This window comes from Orycteropus afer, unplaced genomic scaffold (assembly GCF_000298275.1).
Source record: "Orycteropus afer afer isolate SDZICR_OR568_19922 unplaced genomic scaffold, OryAfe1.0 scaffold00301, whole genome shotgun sequence".
Lineage (NCBI taxonomy): Eukaryota > Metazoa > Chordata > Mammalia > Tubulidentata > Orycteropodidae > Orycteropus > Orycteropus afer.
In genome coordinates this window covers 2,997,217-3,021,214 of record NW_006921888.1, presented here as the reverse complement: position 1 = coordinate 3,021,214, position 23,998 = coordinate 2,997,217, and the positions used below count along the sequence as shown (strand labels likewise).

At 37.5% G+C, this 23,998-nt stretch overlaps 1 pseudogene; it reads left to right on the top strand.

The window, feature by feature from the left end:
* Positions 1–23,130, top strand: part of LOC103206158 — an 86,367-nt pseudogene extending 63,237 nt beyond the window's left edge.
* Positions 23,131–23,998: the final 868 nt, after the last annotated feature.

Sequence of the window (23,998 nt, the reverse complement as noted above, 5' to 3'; positions counted from 1 at the left end):
CAAAGAAGATACTCAGGGGACCAACACACAAATGAAGAAATGGTCACAATCATTAACCATTAAAGAGATTAAATTTAAAACAAAAATGAGATATAACCTCACCCCAGCAAAGTAAAAATAATCAGAAAACAGCAAATGCTGGCAATGGTGTAGAGAGATTAGACCACTTATTCTCTGCTAGTGGGACTGTGAAATGGTGCAACCACTGTGGAATATGGTGTAGTGTCTCCTTACAAGAATGAAAATAGAAATCATATAATCTATCAATCTACTACTAGGTATATGTGATAGTTGGAGTTGTGTGTCAACTTGGCTGGACCACAATTCTGTGTGGTTTAAGCATTTGTGATGTGGGTTATTCCCATGATGAGATTGGATGCATATGTTCTGAGAAGCCAATCAGTTGAAAGGAAGTTTCCCCAGGGGTGTGGCCTGATTCCAATATATTTATGGACATCCTGGAAAAAGAGATACTCTTCTGTGGATAAGGATCTTATTGTACTGCCTACAACTGTCCATAAGCAAACAATCCACCATCCAGCCTGGAGATCTTGAATTAGTCATTTGTTGGAGTCAACAGCTGGTCTACTGCCTGCCAACCTTGAGCTCATTAGCCCCTGCAGCTGCATGAGTTGGGAAAAGCCCCCAGCTTGACTTTTGATCCAAGAACTTGGGACTTGCCAGTGTTTATAAGTGTGTGAGCCATTTTCATAAAATAAATTTCTATCTCTTTCTCTGTATATAAGCTTTACTGGCTTTGCTTCTCTGGAGACCCAGCCTAACACAATATATATCCTAGAGAAATAATGGCTGTGACACAAACAGATATATGCACACCCAAGTTCATCATAGCAGTATTCACCAAGAGAAAACATAGAATCAACTTAAGTACCCATCAATTCATGAATGAATAAAGAAACTATGGTTTATACACACAATGGAATAATATACAACATTAAAGAATGATGATGAATCTGTGATACACCTCATAACGTGGGTGAACCTGGAGGACATTATGCTGAGTGAAGTTAATCAATCATAGAAGAAGAAATATTGTATGAGACCACTACTATAAAAAAGCAAGAAAATGTTTACACATTGAAAGAAATATTCTTTGAAGGTTATCAAGGGTGAGAGGGGAAGGAAAGGAAAATCACTAACTAGAGGGTCGACATATATTAACTTGGGTTAAGGGAAAGGCAAAATACAAAATGATTGAGATGAAGGAAGACACTGGGAAGAGCACGAGAATTAAAGGTAACAACACAATGAACACAACACACTGCCATCAAGTTGGATACTACTCATAGCGACCCCTCCTTGGATTTCTGAGCTGGTATAGTTACAGAATTAGATTGCCCAAGCTTCCTTCCAAGGAGTGGCAAAGGTATATACTATTACATAAACAATCCTGCAATAACACTAATAACCATAATCTACCAGTAGATACACAGATATATTAGTTGAACAGGGTTGGAAGGCTAGTGGTACTACACCCATGAATATATACAGTTTCGACTTAGAATATTTCTGCAAATATATTTATATATGCAGCAAATATATCCATTAATATAATAGAGCATACAGGGAGCAAAATTATGAAAACTTCTTATTCAGAACCACTCACTTTGAGGGAATGAGTCATTGGGCCTAGAAACTCAGGACCATAGTCTTAGGGGACCCTAAGATCAGTTGGCATAACATAGTCTACATCCTACTTGGTAAGTAGCAACTGGGGCTTTAAAAGCTTATGTGAAGTCATCTATGGGTCAGCTATTGGTCTCTGCCCATGTGAAGCTTAGAAAAGTGAAGAAAATCAAAGACGTAAGGAAAAAATTGGTCCAAAGAACTAATGGGCTATGGGAACTCCAGACTATAAGATGCAGACTAGAAAAACTAGATGGTGCTCCACTTCCACTGATGACTACTCCAAGATGGATCACAGTAGGAGGTCCAGAGTTGGGTGAGAGAAAATTTGGAACAAAACTCAGAATCACAGAAAACAAAACAAAACAAAACAAAACAGGCTTACTGTTCTAATAGAGACCAGTAGAACTGCTGAGACTATGGCCTTTGGACAGCCTTCAGGCCTGAAACTGAACATATGCCTGTGGCTCAATATTCAGCCAAATGATACACAGGCCTATAAGGTGAACTATAACTCCAGGAAAGTATGCACTCCTTAGGACAATCACCCATTTGAGATAAATAAGGAAGCATTTGCCAAGGGATACAGTTCAGAAGGCAGGAAGGGACAGGAAAGAAGGACAGATAGAAAAAGAAACAACAGGGGGAAGTGGAAAGAGTACTGTTATATCGTGGAGATTTCAATCAATGTCACAAACTAAATGTGAATGAATTGTTGAATGGAAAGCCAATTTTTGCTATAAACTTTACCAAAATCATAGTAAAAAGTTTTTTTTTTTTTTTTTTTTTTTGAAGAACAAAACATGGAGAAGTTCTACTGTATAACGTCTGACATGGCTTGAGTTAGAATCAACTCAGTGGCAAAGACTTTTATAGATGAAGGATGAGGAAATTGGCTTTTCATCTTATCTTACATTCCTTTGGTTTTTAACCCATATGAAGACAATGTTGTTGTTGGTGGTTTCCTTCAAGTCAATTCCAATTAAAAAATAAATAAGTAAAAGAATGACTCACATATCTCTTCCATTAAACAACAGAGCCTCAAGAAATCTTAATATCATTTTCCTATAAAACCCTAACAAGTGTTAAGACTTTTGTATGTTTAAAATCCCAATAAGATTCATAAAAAGCCTACAGTTTTAAAAGACATATATTGGTAGAACAATTGCCAGGTTGGAATACTCGGGACAGATGATGCAAAATAAATAAAGTTTTTTGAATTGTTGTTATTTTACGGACAAGATCAGGATAAGAAGGCTTCTGTTCCATTACCAATTTTGTTTTTGTTTTTAAGGAAAGTAAGAGTGAAACAAGACCCTTAACAGTGGAGCCAAGGGTTCAGAGAAAAAAAGAACAGAGAGTAGAAACTAGTCCTAATCAAGAAACTGGCAATATGTGCCCAGTTGGGGCTAAGAAATTCTGTGGACCAGTGACTGCTGTGAACTTCTCATTTCTTTTAATTTTTATGTAGCTGTGTCCATATTGTTTAGCTTATACCTGCACTGTCATTTTATATAAGGAGCCCTGCATTTGACTGCTAACCAGAAGGCTGGTCACTCAAACCCACCAGCCACTCCTTGGAAGGAAGACTGGGCAATCTACTTCTGTAGAGATACCACCTCAGAAATCTGTGAGTCAGATCCCACTCTATGGCAGTGAGTTTGTTTTTTTTGGTGGTTGCACAGTGGTTAAGCACTTGGATGCTAACTGAAGAGTAGATGGCTTTGAGCCTACCAGCCACTGCATGACAGAAAGAGTGGCAGTCTGCTTTCATAAAGATTACAGCTTTGGAAACTGCATGGGGCAATTCTACTTTGTCCTGTAGGGTTGATATGTGTTGGAGTCAACATGAGGACAATTGGTAATTATTATCATTATATGGTGGGTGTCTAGAGGGGCAATAACTCATCTTTTTATTCACTGATTTTCAGATTAAAAAGAAAAACTAAGTTACTCATGGAAATATGCATAAAGGACAACACACATACCATCTTATTTACACTTGAAACTGGTTAGACTTTTAGCCTGAGTGTGAGTCTTATGACATAATATGATGAGAATTTGGAGGGTCTTGAGAGAGGAGACAAGTACATTTGGGACATAGGAGAGATATTATTTGTTGTAGCCAGAAGGGAAGACTGTGGCAGATTGTATTTTCCAAATATGAACACAAAATTATCTTCTGTCCCACATATTTCCTAATACCTTGAAATTCATCCATCAAGAGACAATCTATTATGTGATATAAAAGAGATTTAACATGAACTAGAAAGCAGAGATGACAGAAAAGAGATGCCATGCCACATGAATATTGCCCAGGAGCAGAAGGTCAGAAGAGACAAGTTGCAGGACAGAGAGAGAAAGCATTCCCTTGTAGCAAGCACACTGAATTTGGACATTTAGCCTCCTAGTCTGTGAGAAAATAAACTTCTGTTTATTAAAGCCACACATTTGTTGTATTTCTGTTTAGCAGCACTAAATAACTAAGACATTGCTTCAATTAAAATATTAAGTATTAACTGTTTTTAATATCTTTGCTAAAATAAGATGATCATAATGTTGAGGGAAAGAAACCTGATAAGAAAAAGACATTTTATGAAATCACATTTACACAAGTTCAAGAACAAGCAAAATTAATTTTTGCTGTAACGGAGAATAGAGGTTATCCTCAGATAGGTTAGTAACTCAAAGGAGACATGAGAAGAACACCTGGGTTACTGATAATTTTATGCTTCTTGATCTGAGTGACGGCTACCTGGTTGTGAAGTTGTAAAAATGCTTTTACCTGCATGTATATGACTTGTAAACCATGTTTGAATTATGTTTCATTTTTTATTGTGATTTGGGTGAAAGTTTACTGAGCAAATTCATTTTCCATACAGTAGTTCATACACATTTTGTTTCATGACATTGACTTCTATTCCCCACAATGTTAAGCAGCAGTTTTCTTCTCACTTCCTAGTTGTAGTTACCTCTTCCCTGTGTCCTTCTTTCCTATGCATAACTGCCCTACTCCCAGCTATCTCTCCCTGAAAACACTGTCCTTCTGTTCCCCATGATTGATAGCTCTAAGGAGTGTATCTACCTGATGTAAATGTTCACCCTATATGCCTGTATATTGTTTGTCTGGAAGCCACAAGAGTGAGTTCAGTTCTAAACCTGAAGGGTGGCTGGGGGCCATAGTTTTAGGGGTTTCATCAGGCTCTCTCAGACCAGTAAACCTGGTCATTTTTTTTGTGATTTTCAGTTTTGTTCCACATTGTTCTCCCACTCTATCCAAAATCCCCCACACTGATCTCCTTCTGGTGGTTGACAGTGGTACCCAGGTACCATCTAATTATTCTTATCTCATGGTCACACAGGCTGGGGATCACATGGTCTACTAGTCCCTTCAACAAATTTTTCCCATTTGTTTCGGTTTTCTTCATTCTTCTTTGCTCTGGACAAGGAGAGACCCATTGTTGCATCTAGATGGCTGTTTGCAAGCTTTTAAGACCCCACTCACTACTCACCAAAGTAGGATGTAGAACAATATATTTGGGTATTATGTTATGCCAATCGAGCTTGATGTCCACTGCAACCATGGTTCTGAGCCCACAGGTCCAACTACTTGCTCCCTTAGGATGGTTAGCTGCAGCTAAAATAACTGAACCGTGTTAGTTCTCTTATGTATTTGGATATTCTTACTGTACATACAAATGTTGTTATGTGCCATCAAGTCAGTCACGACTCATAGCAACCCCTCCTTAGGTTTCTGAGGCAGCATCACTATGGAAGTACATGCAAATACATGTGTAGAAATATCATCTACCAACTTTTATACGTGAATTTTTTTAATGTCTATATTTTGTCATTAATTACTTTTTGTCATATATTATTATTAACTGAATATGCTTCCATATAAACATGAATCCATTAAAGCACACAAAAAAGCTAAAGGTAGAAGGGATGTAAAGATCATATAACCATCATTTCATATAAATCTGACATCCCAAGATGCTAAGTACCATCTACAAAGTCAAGGAGCGATTTAGGAACGTAAGTAAGAAGATCCATGACCCCTTAGTTTAGTATTCTCTTCATGCCCAGTTAGTACATAATGTCATCATTAAAACATTTTACTTGTTCTTGAATATATTACATTATGAAAATAATGTATGGAGATCAGGATCAGTCTCTTTTTCCTAATCATACTCTCATACTCTTTAGGTTTTGAGTATATATATATGTATATATATATATATATATAATTCATATTAATGGGTCTAGTTCTTATAAAAATGGTCTGGGTCTTTTTTTATTCTTTGCTGATCCAGCAAGTTTCTGGGAGTTTTCTCCTCTGAAGACCCTTTTGATCTTAGAGATCTTGTAAGTATCTATACTTAAGAGATCTTCTAAATGTCCTGAGAAGTCACAGTCTCCTGGCTGTTTCCATTAAAGAAGTACAAAAGTTTAGATTTCAGCCCATTCCCTCTCTATAGGCACCAAACCTATTAGACTTTCCTAGCATATAACCCAGGACTTCATCAACTGCATCCCACTGGGTGAAAAAATGTTCTTATGTTTCTAGAGAGAAGTATCTGTCCTTTCTCTTATTTCTAGGTCACTTTCAACTTATACTTTATAATACATGGAGATTAATCAGCCAGCTTCTCCTGATCAAATAATGTTCATCAGAACAGCTCCAGCATGCGTCTGCTCTGTGGTTGTCCGCTAGATACTCAATATTTCTTTTGACTAGGTGCCATTCCTTTTCATTAATAGGCCATTTAATATTGTATGATTGTGCTTTTTTGTATTTGAACTCACCAGTTTTATTTGCCTATCATTATGATTTTTGAATTTTTCTCACTAAAAGTAACACATATCTAGTATAAAAAATATGGGAAATACAAAAAATAGTCATAATAGCAATGCCCAAACAATAAACATAATAATAATAATAATAATAAAACCTACTGCCACTGAGTAGATTCCAACTTAAAGTGATCCCTGTTGCATTTCCAAGGCTGTAAATCTTTGCAGAAACAGGTTGTCTCATCTTTCTTCTGTAGAGCAGCTGGTGAGTTTGAGCTACCAGACTTCAAATGCATTAACCACTACACCACCACAGCTCATTAAACATAATAATTAACATTTATTAATAATTGCTTACTCTGAGGTGTTATGCTAGTTTCCTTTTCAACATATTCATATCATTTAATCCCAGAATATCCCAATGAAACATACCTCTGTATCAAATTATTAATGTATTATATAGCATACAACAAAGCTAGAAAGAGAAGGGATATAAATGATGGGGTAACCCTCATTTCTAATAAATGAAGTATCTCGCAGCCCAAGATGCCAAGTACCATTTAAGAAATCATGGAGCAACTTAATAGATAAAGCTGAGGAAATTAGGCAGAGAAATTAAATTTCCAATTTCAAAGTCACATGACTAGTGAGTGGTTGTGCATTGCTGTTATAACTAATTTTCACCAATGTTGTATTTTCCAACTACTGATGACTGTACTGACGGTTAACGTGTGACTGACCCAAGCCATGGTCTTTTCAGTTGCTTCATATGTATGTGAGAGCTGTATATTGAAAAAGGATAAAAGAAGGAGAATTGAAGCTTTCAAACTCTGATATTGGTGAAGAATATTAAATATACTATGCAGTGTCAGCAAAATGAACAAATCAATCATAGAGGAAATACAATTAAAATTATCCTTAGAAATATGGTAAGATTGTCTTGCTTACCATGAATATGTCATCAGGAAACACCAAATCTCTAGACTAGGACATCATGCTTGGTAGACAGCAAAAAAGAGGAAAATCCACCGTAAAGTAGATTGATACAATGGCAACAACAACGAGCTCAAACATACCAACAATCTTGAAGATGACACAGAACTGGGCAGTGTTTTGCTCTGTTATACCTGAGGTTGCTACGAGTTGGAGCCAACTTGATGGCAACTAACAACATTATCACTTAACATTATAATTCTCACTTACCATTAAAATTAAAAACATGTGTCATCATTTTTTTCTGGATTATATGGTATAATTGTCTTTTTTAAAAAACTTGCTTTTTAACAACTATTCATTTCCTGTTTGCACTGTATGAGATTTATAGGTCAATTGATACTCTGCTTTGTATGAGACTTGGCTTCATAAGTCTTCTCAATATAGAATCTAAGCTTAAAGAGTAGATTCTGTTGTGGAAATGCCCTCATAGAGGCGCAACAGAGCAAACAGGACTCAGATTGAGCCATTCAGTTGCACTAAACTCCTCTGTTGATGTATTTAAAGTCACAGGTGTTTATATCAAATTAGTAAAAAGACAGCCCATAGCCAAACCCACAGTTACGCTCTCAGGAAGCATAGCAAGTGTAGAAAGGGGACTATAAATCAGTAATACAATCTACTATAATATTAATTACCTTTATTCAGGGAAAATATACTTTCTCCTTATTCAAGGCACTCAAATATCTTTCCTAACCATAAATGTAGGCTCAAAGTCCTGTGATAGAAATTAGAGCCAGATATGCTTCCTCTTGAATCAGAGAACTTTCAATTAAAAAGACAAGTAATCTATTACTGTACATACTCAAAGTCCAGTGAATGATAAACAGGAACCAGATAATCACAGTGAGTATTCACATTTGAAAACCAGCTGAAAAAGAAGAACATACACATCTTTCAATTCTGCGAGTCTCTAAATTTCCATATTCTACCTTCCCTTCCTGCTTGGAAACTGATCACTATTTTCTGAACTCATTTCTTGAAGTATCTTTTCAAGTAGAGCAAATAATGACCAACTCAGGCTATTACCATTTTGCTTTTCACCTAAAATTCAAAGTTCACTAGGTATGTACCTTTTTCCAAATGATCATTTCACCAAGAATGGTAGTTAAGTTGTGTGCCAACTTGGCTGGTTTTGAGTGGATGGGCAGCTAGATGTAGTTATTCCTCATGATGAGACTGGTAATCAACTCTGTGGTGGAATCTGCAGTGAGCAGCTGAGTAGATGCTTTAGGGATGTGGTCTGCTTCCAGTATAAAATGAGAAGTGTTGAGAAAGGTCTCTGAGCTTTTTGGCATGCTTGGACTCTGCCTGCAGCCAAGTCTTCATTCAGCAGCCTGCCATGCTTCTTGCTGTTCCTGTGACTGTCTCTGGACTTGAACTAGTGGCCTGTCATGTTGTTTGGTAATCTTGGGACTGTCCTATTTTATTTGTCAACCTTGGATTTGTCAGCCTAAGCAGCCAGCAGCTGCCTGAGTTAAGAGATGCCTCCAGCTTCAGTAGGCTGGGAGCAAGAGGCAGAGCTGAAGCCCAAGGCTGAAGGGCTTTCAGCCAGTCCCTAGAGCTGGCACTTTGAACTCAGATTTCTAGCCTCCTTAACTGCAAAAACGTAAACTCCTGTTTGTTAAAGCCATCCATTTGTGGTATTTCTGTTAGAGCAGCACTCGAGGACCAAAACACCAAGTATTCCTCAACAGCCTCAAGCCATGTCCCTTTTTCAGCCAATGCCATATAACTTTACATTTTTTATGACAGTACCCTACTTACAGATAACATATTTTATATTATTGTATCTAGTTTATATCTAGTTTAAGCTGGAGGGGGCCAACTGTTAAAATACAACTAGTTGAAACCAAAATATATATTTCTTATTAAAGTACGTGAGGTTTGCTGAGAGACTGAAGCCAGGCTGACAAAAGCTTTGAGATGTGCCGAAGTGAGTTACTTTTATAGACTTTTGATGTATGTAAGCTAATAATTTGTTTTCGTAAGCCACTTTGAGTTTCTTTTTCTGTCATTGGTTCCTAAGGGAACCCAACCTATCTGCTTTATTAAGAATGTAGACCTTTATCTCAAGAATATGGCAAGTACTAAAGGGTTTCTTTTAGAGAACATTAGGGAGCAGTGAGTTTATGTGAAGGTGGGAGAATAACTCAGAAAAGCAGGATGAGTATGGTTGCACAACTCAAAGAATGTAACCAATGTCACTAAACTGTATATGTAGAAATTGTTGATAGGTATATATTTTGCTTTGTACATTCTTAACAACAACAACAAAATAATCATAATAATAATAAAATTTTCCTCTAGAAAGATAACATGACTTGCATTTTGAAAAATTCATCCTGCCTGCAGCATGGATGAAGAATTGGAAAAGCCCAAAGTGAACAGATCAATCTAAATGACAAGGAGGAATCCAAATGATGGAAAAGATAGCTTGGAATACAGTGCTGGCACAGGAGATGGAAATGTGCCTAGATTTAGATATTAAACTGTTACAAGCGATAAGAATTTGTGGTTAATTATGTATGTGTGTAAGGAAAAGGAAATACTATGCCTGATTCTTAGGAACACAGAATCTTTGTGGTTATTTTTATGTTGTTGTTGTTTTAATTCTTTTGTTTTGTAACTGAACACATAGTAGGGTCATTAATGAGATAGAGAACATTGAAATAGGAATTGTATGGGTTAGAAAGTCATGCATTCATTGCTAAACATGTTTCATGTGTTCTTCAAACATCCAACTGTTGCTGCTGAGTATCCAGGTAGACAGATACTTGAAACTCAGAAAATAAGTCTTGGCTAGAAATACAAATGTGTGATTCAGTAAACTAAATTGGACATAGGTAAAATCTTAACAACATGTAAACTGTTTTCTGAACATTATAGAGTCTCTTTTCTTTTGCAAATAGAGCAATTATACCAAGAAGCTACTTTGTATATGTAGAAATTTTCTCTCCCCAACAAGTTTATCTCTTTGAAACAGGCAGTTAGCTTCCAGCACCCAGCTAGTGCACAGGGTAAGGGTTTACTAAAGATTTATTTAGTGAATAAACAACATGTCATGTAATAGCATTTCAATTTGAATTTTTTGTTTGTTTGTTTCCTTTGATTTCAAAAGTGACTTTTAAAGTTTCTTTGTTTAAACTCTGACCCACAAATTTCTCTACCAACTGTGCTTTGCTTTTTCCTTTTTTATCTACTCACAAACCAAAGATCATTTACAAACAGCTCTACACTTGTCAGGAGCTCTGGTAGCGTAGTGCCTAGGGCATTTGACTGCTAACCAGAGGGCTGGCGGTTTAAACCCACCAGCCATTCCTCGGAAGGAAGGTTGGGCAATCTACTTCCGCAGTGATATAGCCTCAGAAACCCAAGGAGGGGTCGGCTATGAGTTGGGTCTGACTCAACAGCACATAACAACAACAACTGCCCTTGTCTGTCTTTCCCTTGATGAAAGAGAAAAACAGCATTTGCTCATTCCTTAATAATCTGTGGGGTATGTGTAAGAACATGTTGAACTTTGTATCTATATACCATGATAGTTCTTTCACAGACCTGCTGACGTCAGCCCTCTTTCAAGAGGGCTGAGTATTTTCTATATATATGTTTTGTTGTTCTGAGTGACTGTTTTGGTTCTCTACTGCTCTAACAGAAATATACAACAAATGGGTGGCTTAAAAAACAGGGATCTGTTATTTTATAATATAGGAGGCCAGAAGTCCAAGTTCAAAGTGCCAGTTCTTGGGACGGGGTGAAGGTCCCTCAAACTTGGGCTTGAGCTTTGCCTCTTGCTCTGGGCCCACTGGAGCTGGAGGCATCTCTTAACTCAAGCAGCTGCTGGCTGCTGAGGCTGACAGACCCAAGGTCAACAAGTAAAATAGCACAGTCCTAAGATTACCAGACAACATGGCAGACTGCTACATGAAAACTCAGCTGCATGCAGGGTCCAAGTGTACCCAAAAGGTAGAGACTTTTTTCAAAGCTGTCAGTCTTGTATACTAGAAACCCATCACATCCCTAAGGCAGCTACTCAGTTGCTCCAGGAGATTCCACCACAGAGTAGATTACCAGTCTCATCATGAGGAATAATTATATCCAACTGCCCAGCCACTCAAAACCAGGTTCAGTCAAATGGACATACAATTTAACTACTACAGTAACCATTTTGAAATAAAATAGTGTTTGAGAAGTAGGAGAAATGAGCGATATCCTACCTGCATGCCTGATGAATAAAGGGTTCTTTTTCTGCTTTATTATTCTGTCCACATAGGTTTGGGTAGAGAACAGTAAAGGATGAATTATATATGCATAAAATTTGATCAGCACCAATGGAGTGGGTGTTGTGTCTCAATTTTCAAAAATACTCCAGAAGAACTGGAGGAACATTAAGATGTGTCATAACTGACCCATTTTAAGTGTTTCACAAATAGATGAATAGAAATAGAAATAGTGTGTCTGCTGGGTGACTAATATAAAAGTGAACTTAACTCACAAAATAGGAGGAACTGCTTTGTTTACATACCATTTATTGCCACAGCTGCAATGTGAACTGGTACATCCAGTGCTTCTCCCCCACAGATAAACAGAAAAGTTCAAAAAGAGCTAGCCAAGCAAGTAAGAATTATGTTAAACTGGCCTCAGCTGCAGGTCCCTTTCTGCATATCTTCCCACAGCAGAATGGCTCTCCACTGCCAAAACTCATGCCATCATTTGACATGCAAATCTACATGTCTGGATGCCAAAGAATTGAAAGAGGATGACTCCTGGAACCACAGTATACTCACCAAAGGCTCATTATAAAATGAAATCATGTTGAAAAATATGCAGGTGTTGATCTCCAACAGCTTTATTCAAGGAAATAAAACCTTTGGGCATTGAGCCACAGGTGCTTGTTCTTGGCCTCTGCTTCATTTTAACTACCTAGTGGCATGTTAGACTGAGATGGTCTTCATTTTCAGGGTTTCATTGCCTTATAAATCCTTTTTGTAGAGCTAGAAGTTGCAATAGAATGGAATTTCTGTCCATGCTGATATTGTAGATGGATGGTACTTACAAAATGACTAATTTATTCACTTCCACGCTGTTAAAATAAATCCTCATATAATCAACTCATTTTCAGTGATTTCCTCACTCCTTCATGAGGGTTGGAAAATTTGGATTAACCTTAAATAAATGAGCTTACTCTCTATGAATAGCATTTGCTCATCCTTTAACATCCTATGGACTATGTGTAAGTACACTTTAATCTTAGTATCCATATATTATCCCAGTTCTTTCACCAATCTGCTGACTTCAGCCCTCTGCCAAGTCCCCAGCAATACCCTCAAGCTTTGCCTATACTCTGCACTCTACTTCTCAAGCAGAGTGCACCAATGTTCTCTGCATACTCTGTCAGACAGACACTGAGGTAATTCTGCTGCTTTCTCCCTGATGTACAGTTCCCCAGAGTATGGGTGCTGCTTCTCTCAGGACTACTGTCAGTCTTGTTGCTCATCGGGGTCCAGTATCTCACTTTTGGGAGCCTCTGAGTCCCCATGTTATTGAAGCTTTATGTTGGTTCATGACATACAATGTAAATTTAGAAAAGGATGGTGTTGGGAGTCTAATAGCAGCTAGAATCCTTAAGGAGCTCTGGTAGCTAAGTGCCTAAGGCACTTGACTGTTAACCAGAGGCTGATGGTTCAAACCCACCAGTCACTCCTCGGAAGGAAGGTTGGGTAATCTGCTTCCAAAGTGATACTGCTTCAGAAACCCAATATTCACTTTGTTGAGTTGGTCCTGACTCACAGCAACCCTATAGGACATATTAGAACTGTCCCATAGGATTTCTAAGGCTGTAATATTTGCAGAAAGCAGATTGCCACATCTTTCACTCATGGAGTAGCTGATGGTTTCAAACCACCAACATTTGGTTAATAGCCAAGAACTTAACCACTGCACCAACAGGGTTTTGTTAACCAAAAAAAAAAAAAAAAAAAATCAAGCACACTGCCATTGAGTCGATTTCAACTCATAGTGACTCCCATTGGGTTTCTAGGACTTATATAAATCCTTACAGAAGCAGGTGGCCTCATCTTCATCCTGAGGAGAAGCTGATGGGCTTGAGCCACTGACTTTCTGGTTACCAGCCAAATGTCTTACCCACAACACCACCAGAGCTCCTTAACCATTGGTTAGACACTTCAAATATGTTTTTGATTAAGTTAAAAAAAATTATATATTAATTTTTATTTGATAAAAATCTATCATCTTACATGGCTTTCAGAAATAGTATCCAGAAGAATGATCTATTTACATTTTAATTAGCAACTAGAAATAACAATGAAATAAAAATAACATTGCTCCAAACATTTCCTCTTAGTTTGCATGCCATTTTTCTTTTTTTTTTTTTCAGTGTCACTTCATCTTATTGACATTTTCTCAGTGTAACAAATGTCAAAGCTTTTCTTGACCCTTCTTCACCTCCAAGGAAGAGAGGCCACGCAGTGTACTGACATTTATGGATAGAATGTTGTACTTGCAAAATATGTGTTATAAATCCTAACCTCTTTGTTGGTGGTTATAATCTCAATTTTGAAAGAGTTGTCTTTGTTATGCTAATGAAACAGGCTTAATGTAGGATGTGTGTTGAGTCAATCTCTTTTGAGATATATGAGATTAAACAAGCAAGAGAGAAGCAGAAATGAAGGAAAAGAGATGCCAAGCCACATGTAGATTGCCCGGGAGCAGAAGCTGAGAATTCAGACTTCTAGCCTCCTAAACTCTGAGAAAATAAATTTCAGTTTCTTACAGCCACCCACTTATGGTATTTCTGTTATAGTAGGACTACATAACTAAGACATTGACAATCTTCTCCAAAAAAAATTCTCTCAAGAGCCTCATCAAACCTACAATAGTTTCTATGCCATCCTCTGTATTGTTTTTTGGTGAACGATGACCCTTGACTTGTAGAACTGGTTTGAAATTGTCTTTGAACATTTTTCATAATCTGGCACTTTACCAATGTGTGGGGGGTTTTTTGCAGCTACTGATTTGGTCTTTGGTGAAAATCTGAAACAACAAGGGGAACTGTATTATACACTATTAGAGTATCTTTATTTTATCCTTTTAGAGTATAAATCATTGATGGCAGTTATCTAGAAAGACTAGGTTAATTTTCTTTAAATTTGAGCCTATTTTCATAGCAGCCACCAACTAAAACCAAATCCACTGCCATCATGTTGATTCTGACTCATTGTGACTTCCATAGGGTTTCCAAGAAGTAGATTGCCTCACCTTTCTCCCATGGAAACAGCTAGTGGGTTTGAACTGCTGACCTTCTGGTTAGCAGACTAGTGCCTTACCCACTGTACCACCATGCACTTAAAATTCTCTGTGGAAAGAAGAGCAGTTGACTAAACTTCTCATTAACTTTTCTCTTGCCACTTCTTTCAATTTTAACTTTTATTTTGAATGACATTTAAGATGCCATTTTCTCATTAATCAAATTAAAAATTTACTTCTCAGTTCATTCTTAAGGTCCTAGGGTGGTGTGATGGTTAAGCGCTCAACTGTTAACCAAAAGATTGGTGGTTTGAAACTGCCCAGCCACTCAGAGAAAGAAAAACCTGGTGATCTGCTTCCATAAAGTTTGAAGTCTAGAAGGATCCAAGATGGTGGACTAGGCATATATACTATCCAGACCCTACACAACAGACTAGAGAAACCAAGTGAAATGGACACAGATGATAATCCTGGAACCGAGAACTTCAAATGAAAGTATAAAGAAGTAGATCAAACATGGAAGAGAGGAACGGATTGAACAAAAATACCAAAGAAGGACCATATGGAATGGTGAACTACTAACCAGCACAGAACAGTCATTTTGAATAATTACAAGTAGTGTTCTGTTTGGGGTGTAGTGGTCATGTTTTTGTGTCAACTTGGCTAGGCCTGGTTGAATGGCTGGGCAGCTGGATGTAGTATTCCCCATGATGAGACTGGTAATCAATTCCATGATGGAATATACTGTGAGCAGCTGAGTAGCTGACTTTGGGTATGTAATCTGCTTCCCATATATAAGCAGCAGCTTTGGGAATGGTCTATAGCTTATGGCATGCTTGGACGTGCATGTAGCCAAGTCATTGTTCAGTAGCCTGCCATCTTCTGCTGACCTTGGGACTTAGAATGGACTTAAATTAATGGCCTGCCATATGGTTTGATAATATCAGGATTGTGCCATTTTATTTGTTGACCTTGGGCTTGTTAGCCTCAGCAGCCAGTAGCTGCCTGAGTGAAGAGATGTGTCTAGCTTCTGTGGGCTGGAAGCAAGAGGCAGAGCTGAAGCCCAAGGTCAAGGGACTTTCCACAGCCCCTAGAGCTTGGCACTTGGAACTTGGACTTCTAGCCTCCCGAACTGTAAGAGAATAAACTCCTGCTTATTAAGGCCATCCCATTTGTGGTATATTCTTGTCAGAGTTGCACTAGGTAACCAGAATAGAATATGGTACTGAGAGAGTGGGGAGCTGCTCTGACAGATACCTGAAATGTGGAAACAGAAGTGGAGTGTGTCGACCTGACACCCTGGCAGAGAGACCCCGGCATACGGCATGAGAGATGGCAGGAGCAGAGCCAAGACACTGGCAGAGAGATACCGGCAGAGAGACCAGCATGAGAGACGGCAATAGCAGAGCCCAGAGACCGGCATTAAACAGCAATAAGCTTACCAGCCCAAGGAGGAGAAAGTGGGGTACCACTGGGATGGCGGCTTCCTGGCGGAGTGGGTTCCCGTCAGGTATTAGTTGACCAGCATGAGCTAGAGTAGCTGGTTGACCGGCCCACGGAGCAAGAAAGCTGAATGCTTTTTTTTTTTTTTGAGCAGGAAGATTTCTGGCAGAGTGGATTGCCCTCAGGGATTAATTAGCAGAAGCAAAGAGACCAAGGAAATGAGAAGCAGAGCTGCCTCAGCCTTAAGGGTAGGACCATGGCCTTTGGGGGTGGAATCACCACAGGCCCCTACGTTTCAAAGAGTTAGACCTTCACCAATTTGGTTCTGGAGTGTGGGGCTGCTCGTTCATGTGAGTTAGTGGGATGGGACCATAGCTGCTCCCCAAGAGTGAGGAGGCAGGGCTGCCATGCCCAAGAGGTAGAGAAACTGGCCCACCAGGCCAAGGGGGTGAGGTTGCCACTCAGAAACTAGGGGACTGGAGCCACCCAGTGGAGGAGACCTGTACAGATACCACCCACTGAAGATGTGTATGGGTGACAAGTTGACAAGGGGTGGAATTGTGGTGGTCATGTTTTTGTGTCAACTTGGCTAGGTCTGGTTGAGTGTCTGGGCAGCTGGATGTAGTATTCCCCAGGATGAGACTGGAAATTAACTCCATGGTGGAATCTACTGTGAGCAACTGAGTAGCTGCCTTTGGGTATGTGGACTGCTTCCCGTACAAAAGCAGCAGCTTTGGGAATGGTCTCTAGCTTATGGCATGCTTGGACCCTGCATGTAGCCCACTCATTGTTCAGCAGCCTGCCAAGCTCTGCCGACCTTGGGACTTAAAATGAACTTGAATTAATGGCCTGCCATGTGGTTTGGTAACATCACGACTGTGCCATTATATTTGTCAACCTTGGCCTTGTTAGCCTCAGCAGCCAATAGCTGCCTGAGTGAAAAGATACCTCTAGCTTCAATGGGCTGGGAGCAAGAGGCAGAGCTGAAGCCCAAGGTCAAGGTGCTTTCCACAGCCCCTAGAGCCTGGCACTTGGAACTCGGAATTCTAGCCTTGCACTTGGAACTCGGAATTCTAGCCTCCTGAACTGTAAGAGAATAAACTCCTGTTTGTTAAGGCCATCCCATTTGTGGTATATTCTTGTCAGAGATTCACTAGGTAACCAGAACATGGAGCAAGAACCAGATAACCAGTTCCACTCACCCAAGACTCCACCAGTACTAATATTGATGATCAGGACCCAGAGAGGTGTTTCCCCATCCTCATCCCCTGCATAACTTCCCAGTGATCAGAGGTATGGCTCTTCCCCTCCTCCACCTGGTAGCTAGTCAAAAACTGCCCACTGCCGATATTGTGCTGCCTGCCTTTTTTTTTTTTTTTTTTTTTTTTTTTTTTTCTTCCTCTTTCCTCATGATGGGACCTCTGGTAGTGTAGTGTGTAAGGCATTTAACTGCTAACCAGAAGGCTGGTGGTTCAAACCCACCATCCACTCCTCAGAAGAAAGACTGGGCAATCTACTTCCCTAGAGATACTGCCTTGGAAACCCAAGGAGTGGTCGCTATGAGTCAGACCAACTGGATGGCAGTAAATTTGGTTTGATTTTGCTTTTTCCTCGTGATTATCCCCCCCTCTATTTTTTTTTTTTTGATCACATGGAAAGGGCACTGCACTCCCCACCACCTCCACAGTCAGCAGCACACCTCCTGCCCCTGCCTGGTGAGCAGTACGTGCCCCTGTGGATAATCATTATTTCCACACAGCCAAGCGTGGTGGCTAGTGTTTTTGCCAGTACTTGACCGCCTTTTTTTAAATTATGTTTTTTCTTCTTTTTTATTTCTTCTTACTTCTTTCTTTACCAGGATCCTTGTTTTTTCTTCTCCTTTTTTACTTCCTTTCCTTCCAACTTTTCTTTTTTTGATGCAGCAGAATGGGTGCCCACCCCATGGTGACTCCATAGTTAGCAGTGCTCACTACCAGCCCTCTGAAAACAGCATATGTGGCATATGACAATCCCATGGAGAGAGGTTCATGTTCCCACTGCAGCCATGTTTGGCAGCAAATAGTTGTGTAAATACTGTATAATTTCTTTTCCTTTATTATTTGTTTCTCCTTTTTTTTTTTTTTTTACACTTAATTCTTAGTTCTTCCCTATTCTCTCTATTGTTTGTTCTTCTCTTACTTTCTTCCTCTTTCTCCACCTTTTTTTTTTCCTTTTTCTTTATTTGATCCTGCAGAGCAGGTGTCCCACACCCCACCACATCCACATTCACTAGTAACCATTCCTGCCCCTCTGCATTTGTCAATTAATGCTCTTGTGGAGTGAACACTGAATTCCTGCCTCAGCCGTGTTTGGAAGCTAGTGCTTGCACCAGTATAGTACCATTTTTTTTTTTTTTTTCATTTTGTCTTTGTATTTTGTCTTTCTCATTTTCTCTTTCTTCTTAGGAATTTCCTCCATACTCATCCTTTGGGTTTTTTTTCTTCTTTCTCTTTCTCTCTTCATTTTTTACAACCTGAGCAGTTGGGAGCCAGCTACCCTACTTAGCCACTATCATGCTTGCTGCCAGGATCACTGTATGACTGCCATCACCCACACCAACACCACTAGATTTATAACACACAGTGACCAACACCCACCCAGCCTGCCTTAAGCTTCACCACACAACCTACAATCAGAGACCTGTGTCTGCACTCTCTCCTGCTATCAAATCTACCTAGAGATGAATTATGACCATCTCAGTCCTGCTAAACTAGTGGTCAAAGTAGCATGTCTACTCCTTTGCCCAGACATATGAAAACAAAAAAAAAAAAAAAAAAAGGTAGGGTGAAGTAAATGAACGTACAATCAAAAAATAAATGCAATAACACCACAATATCTCAGAGACTACAGACAACTTTAAGTCACATACACACACACACACACACACACACACACAGAAACAGGACATGATGGGTCAAGTTAGTGACCAAGAACAGGATCAGAAATTTTCTGGAATAAGAAATGATATTGGGCATATCTGATAAAGAATTTAAAATAATTATACTTAGGTCCTTCCAACATATTAAGAGATCAAGGAAAACACAAGCAAAGTGCTAGAAGAATTCAATAAAACAATTGAAGAAAAAATTGACAAAATAATTGAAAAATTAGAAACCATAAAAAAATAGTAATCTATTAGATCAATACTAAGATTTCAGAAATATATAAAGCATTGATTGGAATGGCAAAGGAATAGAGCAGAATTGACGGAAGACAGAATTACTTAAATTGAAGACAAATCTTTTGATACTAATCTGTTACAGAAGCAATCAGAAAAAATAAATTAAAAAATTGATGAAAGCCTATGAACATATCAAGAAGAATAAATTACATGTTATCAGAATTCCAGAAAAGTAAGAAACAAAACAAAACAAAGAAAATTGTTGAAGATTTTTTACTTATATCATGAAAAAGGAGAAGTTATACACTCAAGAAGCTCAATGAACCACATATAGGACACACCCCCAACAGAAACTCACCAAAACATATAATCAACTTTCTAAAAAACAAAGACAAAGACAAAATCCTGGAAATAGTTCTAGAAAAGCAAAAAGCTCTGATTTCTTGGAAGAAACCACACTTGAAAAAAGGGTATGGGATGAGATATATAAAACTCCCAAAGAAAAATAGTTACTAACCAAGAATTATGCAGTCAACAAAATTGTCCGTCAATTAAGATGGTGAAAGTAGGGCATTTCCAGAAAAACAGAAAATAAGGGAATTTGTAAAAAGCCAATGCTAAAAAGAATTTTTTGAACAAAGAAACCAGAAAGAGCAGACAAAAACCTGAGATTAAGGCACATGACCACAATACCCATGAGTCAACCCAGATATAAAAATATCAAAAATAATAGAGGTAAATAATAGTATACACACAATACTGCATTATCACTAACACCATTCACCAGGCAACAGATTAATGCATAGCAAGTGAGAAGATGAGTTGGTCAGGTGGGGATTAGAAAACAGGAATATACCCCAGACCAAAAATAGATTTAGCTGAAGATAGTCTTACATATGCACAAGAAAAAAATATATATCAAAAATTAAATAAACCTATAAGACAGAAAATAACAAACCAGAATCATTAATTTGTAAATTATGGCAAATACAAAACAAAACAAAAAGGAATAAGTGGCATGCATACCTCCAGAACTTCCAGATAGAGAGGAAGACAATATCAAGATAGAACAGAGTACTTTAAACTTTGGGAGATAATAAATTGCAAGGTAATACATAAACCTTCTCACCAAAATAAAAAAGAAAATTGTAAAGTCTCAATAAGCACTGAAACAGCAGCAAAGAAGGAAATAATAATAACATCTATAAACAAAATGAACTCAGTACAGAAAAATGTATAGAGGAAAGGAATCATCAACACAAACACACACAACAGAAAAATGACAGTAGTAAATTCACAATTACTGATAATTGCAATGAATGTAAACTGATCAAATGCGCTAGTCAAGAGACAGAAAGTAGCAGAATGGATAAGAAAAAATGACCCATCAATATCTGTTGACAAGAGACATACTTTACAAACAAAGAAAAAAATTAACTGAAAAATCAAGGGCTGGAAAAAACATATATCCAGCAAAAGGCAACCATAAAGATCTAGTGTGGCTAAATAACTTCTGATAGAATAGAATTTAAAGTAAAAAACAGAAAAAAAAATGAGGAAGACATTAAATAATAATTAAAGGGTCACTCCAACAAGAGGACATAACCATAATAAATATCTATGCACTCAAATGAAAAAGTTCCAAAACACATAAATCCAACTTTAGCAGAATTGAAAAGAGAAATGGAAAATTCCACAATTATAGTAAAAGACTTTAATACACCACTTTATATGAAGGACAGAACAACTAGAAAGAAATTCAACAATGATACAGGAAATCTAAACAACACAATCAAGCAATTTGATCTCATAAGCATACACAGAACACTCCACCCAACAACAGCCAAAAATACATTCTTTCCTAGTGCACTGAGAACATTCTACATAATAGACCATGTGTTAGACCACATAGCAGGCTTCAATAAATTTCAGAACATCAAAATTCTACAAAGCATCTTCTCAGATCACAATGCTATAAAATTAGAAATCAAGAACAAGGACATCAAAGGAAAAAACATAAGACGTGTGGAAACTGAATAACACAATGCTTAAAATCTACTGGCTAATAGAAGAAATTTAAAATGAAATTTAAAAATCCCCTGAATCAAATAAGTGTGAAAATACAACATACCAAAATCTTTGGAACACAACAGAAGCAGTACTCAGAGGATAATCCATAGCAATAAGCACACACACCTAAAAAGAAGAAAGAACAAAAATCAACACCTTTATTCAATGTTTCTAATGACTAAAAGAAAAAAAAAAAAAAAAGCAGAATAAAACACCTACAGTCACCAGTAAAAAGTTATAATAAAGAGTCTAGCAGAAACAAATGGAACAGAAAAAAATACATATACATATACATATACATATATCCCACAAGATTAGAAGTTTGTTCTTTGAAATTGGCAAAGACTGGCAAATTTAACAAAGGAAAAGGAAAAGGTAAATAGCACAAACAAGAAATGAAATAAGTGACATCACAACTGAATCAACCAAAGTAGAAAGGATAATAACAGAATACTATGAAAAACTCTACTCCAAAAATTTAATGACCTAGAAGAAATGGTCAAATTTATAGAAGCACACATCTACCCAACCTTGCACAATCTGAGGTAGAAAATTTGAGCAGACCCATCACAAAAGAAGAAATTGAAAAGGTCATTAAAAAAATTTTAAAAAAGCTTCCAACAACAACAAAAAAAGGCCTGGCCTTGATGGCTTCACTGGTGAATTCTCTCAAACATTCAGAGAAAACCTGACACCAATTCTACTGAAACTATTTCATAATGTAGAAAAGGATGGAATAACTGAACTCATTATGTGAAGCAAATGTAACTCTGATATCAAAACCAAAGACACCACTAAAAAGAAACATATAGACCAATATCTGTCATAAACATTGATATAAAAATTCTCAACAAAATTCCAGCCAATAGAATCTAACAATATATTTAAAAAAAAAATGATATATTATGACCAAGTGTGGTTCATACCAGGTACGGGAGGATGGTTCAACTTTAGAAAGATAATCCACATAATCCACCAAATAAATACAACAAAGGTAGAGAAAAACATGACAATATCAACTGATGCAGGAAAGGCATTTGACAAAATCGAATACCTGCTTTTATAGGAATAGAAGGGACATAACTAAACATAATTAAGGGCATATACACAAAACCAACAGCTAACATTATTCTCAGTGTATAGAGACTGTAAACATTCCCCTTGAAAATGGGAACCTGACAAGGATACCCTTTATCACCACTCCTATTCAATATTTTATTGGAACTCCTAGCCAGAGAAATAAGTCAAGAAAGGGAAATAAGGGGTAGGGGACAATTTGGCAGCCAAGCACAAACCCAAGTTGTCCAAGGACCTGCTATGCATGAAGTTCAAACAAAAGAGACTAGATTTGGAAACCAAGAAGCAGCTAGAAGAGAAAGAAAAGAAAATCATCCAGGAAGAGCATGGGTATTTGCATTTACCAGAGCTTAATAGAGAGCTTCTTAATAATAGATGAGCAGAGTTTTACTTTATGTGAATTCAGACCTCTATGGAAGAATGTCCTTCAGAGGATTTAATCCTGAGATTCATAAAATAATGCTTTAGATGAATTGTAACAACAAATTAAAAGAAGTTTAAGATGAAAAAGTAGTACTTGATGTGTCAGGTAAAGAAATTGCTAGAAGATATTAAACCCTGGTGGGGACAATTGAAAAGAAGTTTGCAAAGAAAAAAGACCATGCTAACTATGAAGAAGATGAAAATGGGAACATAAAGCCAACAAATGCAAGATGTTCTTAAAACTCCAGGATTAAAATGAATGGTTGACAATATCCATCAAGGTATGTCTCATGAGAGATAACAGGATATTTTGGAACTTACTCTTGTACTTTCTCTGTAGTTTTTAATACCATGATGTATATCAGTAAATAAATGTATAACTTTGGAAATACTGCTTATGGAACAGGTGTGTGATAGGATGTTATACAAACTTTGCTTAATGGTGTACATCAGTAATGTTTTTAGCCCTTGATCTTCAAATATACATATTTACATGGTTGTTTCTGAAAGATTGTTTTTACTTCAGATTTTTAATATACCTCTCTAGTCCCTGACCTTCAATAAATTATATCATGGTTTCAAAAAATAAAAAAAAGAGAAAGATAAATAAAAGACATCCAGATTGACAAAGTAATGAAACTATCTCAATTAGAAGTTGTTATGATCCTGTACAGGAGCTCTGGTGGTGTAGTGCCTAAGGAATTTGACTGCTAACCAGAAAGCTTGTAGTTCAAACACACCGGCTACTCCTCTGAAGGAAGATTGGCCAATCTACTAAGGGACTCAATGTGAAAATTAGTTGAACTAATAAAATGATTCAGCAAAAGGACAATATACAAGATCAATATACAAAAATCAGTCTGATTCCTCTACAGTAACAAAAGTAACTCTGAAAAACAAGTCAGGAAAACAATATTATTTACTATAGCCACCTAAAGGATGAAGTACTTAGGAATAATTCAAATCAGAAATACAAAAGACCTATATAAAGAAAAATAGAAAACCCTAGTGCAAGAACCCAAAAGAAACCTACATAAATGGAACATTATACGATGTTCATGGATAGGAAGATTTAATATTATAAAAATTTTGATACTATCTAAAGGGATCCACAGGTATAAT